Genomic DNA, 7298 nt, shown 5'->3' with positions numbered 1-7298 from the left:
AGTGTGACTGACAGAAAAGCGAGATAAGGAAGCTATTTCGGTGCAGAGTCACAACTTTTTGTAATAATCTCTTTGATTCTGTTCTCCCTTCTGCACCAGGGCCAAGGCCGTGCGCTGTGAATACGGCTCCAACAAAAGGAGACAGAAATTAATCTCAAATTGTTCAGCCCCTTTATCTTTTCATTCAGCCTGTGAACGTGCCTAACCAATTTGAGGAGACGGCAGCTCCCATCAAGGATATAAGCCTGGGTAATTCCCTCAGTGCAGAAGGGCTTAGGAGCTGGAGTTTAGGAGCTGGAGAGTTGTACATGATTTCTGCATTTCTGTGCAAGTGGGGAGGCAGGACAGGCAGATTGGCAGGCGTTTTCTGGTTGAAACCACCCTGATTTGGGTGGAGCAGGCTTCACACAGCTCCAGCTGACGGTTTCGCTCTGTCACTAGGCCAAGGGAAGCAAATGAAACTGCCTGGAGTTGCTACAATTAGACATTAATCTCTGCCTTGCTGCTGATTAACTCCTTAATGCCACACTGCCTACCAAACAATTTGTTACTCAGCCGTAAACACGGATCTCTAACAGCTTACTGCCCCTCCTACAAGCACGCAAGCAGTGACTCTTCTTCCCAAATCAATGGCTTTTGTTGTGGACTTGGCAGAAATGGTCCCATCTCCTCACCCCAGGACTAGCACAGGGCTGGCTGGGGCAGAGGCAGCAGCTGGAGAAGATGCCTGCTCCAGGAGAAAAGATGCATCCAGGAGAGATGGAGGTCTCTGCCATGGTTCTTAAAGTGCTTTTAGAAGAAAGATGGTGCCTGTCAGGATACTGGCAGCGTTCGTTCATGTTTCCTTTGTTCCTTCAGGAGGCCTGAAGTTGATTCCCTAAGCAACAGATAATCAAAATGCGGTTATAATGTGGTTAAGCTTTTCAGTAACTGGACGGGAGCCAGAATGTATCTGTGCAAGCTAATATATATGGTTAGACATGATTAATGTTGGTCTTGCATTGGTTGGAAAGGAATCACTTAGGTAACTACTTTATCCGTAACTCAGAGGGCATTACATGTCAAGTATTTTTGCTCATTATTCTAATGTCTATAATTCCGCGACCTTTCAGTATATTTAAGCCTGAAGTTTGCTCATAAATATTCTTGTCTCACTCTTCAATATTGGGCAGAGAGATGGAGATCTTGAAAAGACATAGGTAATGAAATGGTGCATTGTCAGAATAAAGCGCACAGATTCGAATCAGACAACCCCTGTTCAGTGGCTGTCTGTTCCTGAGGGTTTCTGAGTACCGCAAGTGTCTTGCTTTTTGACAGGCACCAGCAGGTAGAGTAGTCACAAGGCCATGCAAGCCCTAGGTTCAGTTGCTTCCCATAAAAATGTGGCTATAGCCCCTTCTCTCACATTGAGTCTCGTGGCTCACATCCCACCAGTCTACAGAGGCAGCACAGTTCTGCAGCACAGTAATGAAGATGCTTATGTGGCAGAGAAGGGAGAAGACATGGGGAACTGGATTATAGCCACCTTGGTCCATAAGCATGAACATGTGTACATATTCATGACTATATAGCAGTTCTTAAATGTATAACTGGTACTTTGAGAAAAGGCAGAATCTTGGGTCTTCCCTTGGGTAAGGCACACTAATCTCTGAGCTCAGGGCAGTGATGCCTTCCATCTCTCGCTTTGCTCTTTTGCTTACCTTTCCCTCTGCAGTGCCCCCACCTCAGGAGGGAGCATGAGTGCCACCTGGCAGCGGGGAGCAGTGGAGGCTCCAGGGTTTGAGCTGCCCCAGGCAGCAGGGGCAGTTCCACGTGGCTTCCCACCTTGGGAGCCTGCAGCACGTCTCCGTGCTGAATGAATAAATGTAAGGGCATTACCAGCTTCCTCAGTGACTGAACTACCACTGCTTAGTTTAGGAAGCTCTTGGTGTTTATGTTAGCAGAGATGTTCAATTCTAGGTCCCACATAGAGGAAAATGCATTTCTCCACCCTGAAGTGTATCTAACACTCCAGCTAAGGTAATTTTTAAGAACTGGTCTTGCCTTCAAACATTTCCTGTAAAGCATAGCTGTCCTTTACTGATTTACCCAAAGTGTTTTCCCAAGGTAACATGGGATATGAATGGCAGGCAAAACAATGAATTTTTCTTTGTCTAGGTCTCCTGAGGCCTAGGCTGGCTGGCTGACTATAGCTCTCTTCTCAAAATTTTCTGAGGACAGACCAATATGTAGCTCAAGACCGTGAGATCTCTTGCCGAAGGCATTGCTGCAGGTTTGGGATGGTGCTGTGCTGCAGTTAAGAAGCACCAGGTGCTGAGGAGCAAGCATGGGGAGCAGCTCATCATCCATGTGCCAGTCAAGGAGCTTAGCTGTGCTGGAGGGCTCAGTCTCTTTGGATTGTGCTCTCTTCTAGGCTAAGTATTTTGATTTTTACTTTTGTTATTTCATCTTAGCAACACTGAATTACATAAGCCACTTTTTTTCCTCCAGTAATTAGTGCAGCCAGCACTGCTATTGAGCTTGACACCCCGCCAGCACCTAATGCCACCCTGCTCATTAGCAGCACCAGACTGGCCACATCTCTGTTTGTGTATTTGTTCCTTACAGGTCACTCTCCCCCACACAATCGCATGCAGCATGTTCTGCATCAGCAGGTTTGGAAAATTGAACCTTCCCTTCTCTAATCTGCTGAATAAAAGCGGGTTGTTGAATGGCTCCATAGCTTTCCCTGCCCCCAAGAGCTTAATAACTCTAAATGTGCAGACTGTGTCATGTAATGTGACACGGAAGAGGGAAACGATGCTCTCACCTGTTGCAAACGTGCAAACCTCATAAACAACGCGGACACATGCCCACCAAGTGGCATGTGATGACAGGACTTGGACAGTCCATTAAATGATTCACTGTCAACTGCTTGAAAACAGAATTGAGAAATTGAGCTTTGGTTTCAATCTGAGGGTCTAGCACTTTTGAGCAGGGTCCCACACTGGAAAAGGTGTCAGAAGAATATATGGATGAAGAGATTCCTATACATTTCTCGGTCTGAACAGTCGGTCCATATGTCACAGCTCTGTATGTGTGGTCTGCTTTTGGGCTGAAGCAGCTGAGGTTTTGCCATGGGCTTGAGTGTGGACAACATGAGACCCAGTTTAGACACATTACTCGCAACAGCTCTGTTTGCAGTTTTTAGCCCTCTGGGAACTTTCAGCCTTCTTGCTCACCATGTTCACATTCAAAAAACTCTCAGGTCATGGGACCTGCAGCCTGGGCACAGACAGTGAAAACCATCTGCTACTGCAGGAGGCAGAGAAGCCAACACTGTCACTACAACATTTTGTCCATCCCTTCCTATATAGGGGGAGAAGTGATTTTGTTTACACACAAGGAATCAATTCTTTGTTATGGATCTATGAAATCTGAGTTATTTACCAAATTTACTCCTTAAGTTCAAGCTCAGCATACCACTGAGTCTTCTAGGTCACTCATTAAAATCTCAGTGTAAGCTGTTTGGGGCATATGCTCACGGGAAAAGTGTAAAACTTTCTGTTAGAGCAAGTGAATGTAGTATTTAGAATTTCCAAGACAATTAAAGTGCAGGTGGCCCTTATTTTATACAGACATGATCTACACAAATTGTATCAATGGAGGCGCGTAGGTGGGTTTCCCAAAGGGTTTGAAGGGAACTGGGAGCTCAATTGTCATAAAAATTAATAAGAATGGAAATAATTTACAAATCTCTGTTTAAAAATCCACCTTTTTTCTATTATTTTCGAAGAAATCTTTTCTTCTGTTATGTCAAGTGGTAAATTATACCAGTTCCAAAATAAACAAATGAACAAGAGACATACAAGTGTCTGTGAGACTGAATTTCAGCCTTGTACATGTGAAACGCTGCGTCCTCATTTCAAGTTCTTGAGCCAACATTGCCTTGATTTAATGCCAAAAGGGACAGGAGAAAGTTTGATGATGACTGGCTACTGGAAAATTCTAAGAATTTTTCCAGATTTTCAACTAAATTTTGTCATTTTAGGGGCTGGGGGTGTCAAAAAGCTCTCTAAGACCATCAGACCAGCTGTACTGATGTTGGCAGCTCTTCCTTCCAAACCTGTATAGCCACAAGGTTTAACTGGCTCTGCCTGCTGAGGAAACTGAGGGCACTTGCTTATCATTTGCCAGGTAATCCCTAGCAGGGATTACAGCCTCCTTACTATGAAAACTAAGTCTCTAGAAATTAAATAAAGAGAGGTCAATGTAGCTACTAATAATACAGAAAACTAAGGTTGCTGTCATAAGTCAAACAACTGAGGAAAGGATAATTTCAAAAGTCAACCAGCCACCACATCAAAAACTAAGTTGTGGTCAGCAACTGAGTTTTACATGGGAGGACTCCCTGATCAATTTTTAAAGTTGTTATAGCCTTACATAAAAAAATTATTATTTATCCTAAATAATAAATAACTTCTTACTTGCAAAATGCTGTTAAAAGAGTGGAGTCCTCCCTCCTCGCCACAAGTTAGGGAGCATTAACACAAGTCACTCTGCAGGCAGATCAGCAAGGTATAATCTATGGCAGGAGGCAATGACAACCAACGAAGGGAGTAGAAAGAAATTAAATCGGAAAAAGGTCTTTGCAGCTTTGAAAGACTGTCACAGCCATTGCCAGGTTCTGGGAAAGCAAGAGCTCTAGCCGCAGCTCATCTTTATGACATAGAATCATAAAATCGCTTTGGTTGGAAAAGACCTTTAAGATCATCGGGTCGAACCTTTAACCTAACCCTGCCACCCGACCACTAAACCATGTCCCTAAGCACCTCATCTATCCTTCTTTTAAATACCTCCAAGGATGGGGACTCTACCACCTCCCTGGGCAGCCCATTCCAGAGCCTGACAACCCTTTCAGTGAAGAAGTTTTTCCTAATATCTAACCTAAACCTGCCCTGGCGCAGCTTCAAACCATTCCCCCTCGTCCTATCATCTGTTATCAGGGAGAAGATTATAAAATTGATCTTTCTAATATTGACCAATGAAAAGACTTGAGAATCAGACAGCTTCTGGTATGAATAAAAATGCCTATGGCTCAAGCAAGCTCAGTTTAGAACAGGGATTTCTAAATATCTGGCTGAAACTCAGTCGAGGTTGATTTATGTTTAAAACAAAACAACAGAAAATTAATGGTTCGAGATATAGCCGCATGATACCTGAGGTAAAGGACAAGCTTTCAGTCAGTTACTTTTATATCCCCACCTGGAGGCTCCCTGATAAAGAGGTTTGCCTTCCAAGGTAAAGGCTAATCTGCCCCACAGCTTACATACAACCTAAACCAAATGTATCACTATTTGCACAGCCTGTTGTTAGTGAAATCATAGATTTACTCACTCAAAAACTGCATTTCACGGGTTGGTTTGCTTGTTTATTAGCCAGTCTTATCAAATTGTGTAATTGATACAGCCCTACCATTCATTATTTCCTGTTTTATTAGCAAGGAATGGGAAAATTTGCATAATGCTTGCTATGGGATATTAAACTCTCATAAATCTGTTCAAAGTTAAAAGAAAAATTGATTAAGAGAATCCATTCCTTAAGTCTGCATATGTTTCTATAATAGGTACCAAATTTCAAAGCTTCTAATTCTGCCAGAAGCCCTAAAATCCATTAAAGCCACTGTTCCTCCAAAAGCTGTCGCCTGGATGCCGTTAGTCTCCGTGTTCACCCTCACACACACAGGGACATTACAGCCTTGCTTTTGTTTAATACAGGACAGAGTAATCCCTGGGGCAAAAAAAAATCAGAGTAAATATAATTTGTTTTCTGGTCACTTGATGAGGCTGTCTCTGCTGCCTGGCACCTCTGGCTGCAAAGCCAGGGATTTTTCCTGTGCATGCACTGCTACCTGCTGCACAGGCCGGTCCCTGGCCTGGGCAATGACAATGTTAGTGTTTTCCTGGCTTTGTACAAGATTTGTTACGCTTCTTTGTTTACTGCTTTCTCAAGCCAAACCTTGCCGAGCCTGAACCAACACCCTCATGATTCATCATCCCCCCATGCAACAGCAACGTGTTGCTCAGTTACCAGAACAAACCGACTTCTGCCGCGCGGCAACTTCCAAGACACCCGAGGTAATCGTTGCCGTGCTGTCAACCGGGAGGAGAATGACAGCCCTAGCACTGCTAATGCAACGATGATAGCTGTCCTGGTGTCCCTGGGGCACTGCAGTAACCCCAGCACCAGCACCACTGCTGCTGGTAATGGAGGGGGAGGCTTCAACCTCTCCCACATACAAAGCTGGAACTTTCAACCAGGCCTGCAAAACAAAGCGATGCTAATTTCTGCTACAGCGTATACAATGCCCAAACAGTTTGCAGGCTGCTCTCAATCAGCACCGAAGGTTATTGAAAATACTCTTGAGTATTTGGAATGTGCCTCTAATGAAGTTATTTTGTGCTGCCACGGTTGCTCTTTCTCTAAATCATGGGAAAGGATGCAAAGGGCAGCATTGCTTCACCCGCTTCACCTGCTTCTGGTGTGAGCAAATTGGGATTTGGGGGTACAGAGGAGTAAGAGGAAGGAAAGCAGCCTCTTAATTTCTTTTCAGATCAGGGTGGAGCTGGTGTTGCCTTGGGCGTTGCCTTTGAGGAGTGGCTGCGTTGGCATCCCGAGGAACAACAGGCTCAGATTGTTTGCCAGCTTTAGCAATCAGTTACAGCTAAATGCAAAAACATCCAGTTTCTGTGTGCCTTTCAAATATTCATCCTCCCAACAACTCGACAGGGATGCTGTTATCTCTGTTTTACATAGAAACAGATGCTCAGAGGCTTACAGCGCTCTGTTCCTGCACTTACTGGATTATTGGCCATGCTTTTCTGTTCATCCCACATATCCACACGTGTAGGCAAAATTGAGGTTCCCACTCACTAAAATCACAGCTAAGCTCACCCCCCTGTAGGTTCCCTTTCCTCCTAAACCCTCACACACCCCAAACTGCTGAAAGATGATGACTTTCCTGAAGCAAATTATAACATTGAAAGCCCAGTTTGTACATGCAGCTCACTAAAATCTTTCCCCGCAGTACCCCCCCACGGATCACTACCTGCAGCAGTAACAAGATGTAACTGAAAAATAACATTGAGAGCAACCTGCTGCCGTACTTGAAATACTGGCGTTTCACATCAGGATTAGCAGCCATTTCAAGCTCTTCTTGAGCTGCTTCCTCACTTTCACGCTTTCCTTAAAAAAGGCTCTTGGTATGGCCTCCTCCTCTTCCTCCACACCGCTCGCTCCTTCTGCATTTCCTGGGAAAA

Source organism: Egretta garzetta, unplaced genomic scaffold (genome assembly GCF_000687185.1).
Source record: "Egretta garzetta isolate BGI_Z169 unplaced genomic scaffold, ASM68718v1 scaffold397, whole genome shotgun sequence".
Classification (NCBI taxonomy): Eukaryota; Metazoa; Chordata; class Aves; order Pelecaniformes; family Ardeidae; genus Egretta; species Egretta garzetta.
Note: the sequence above shows the minus strand (reverse complement) of the source record.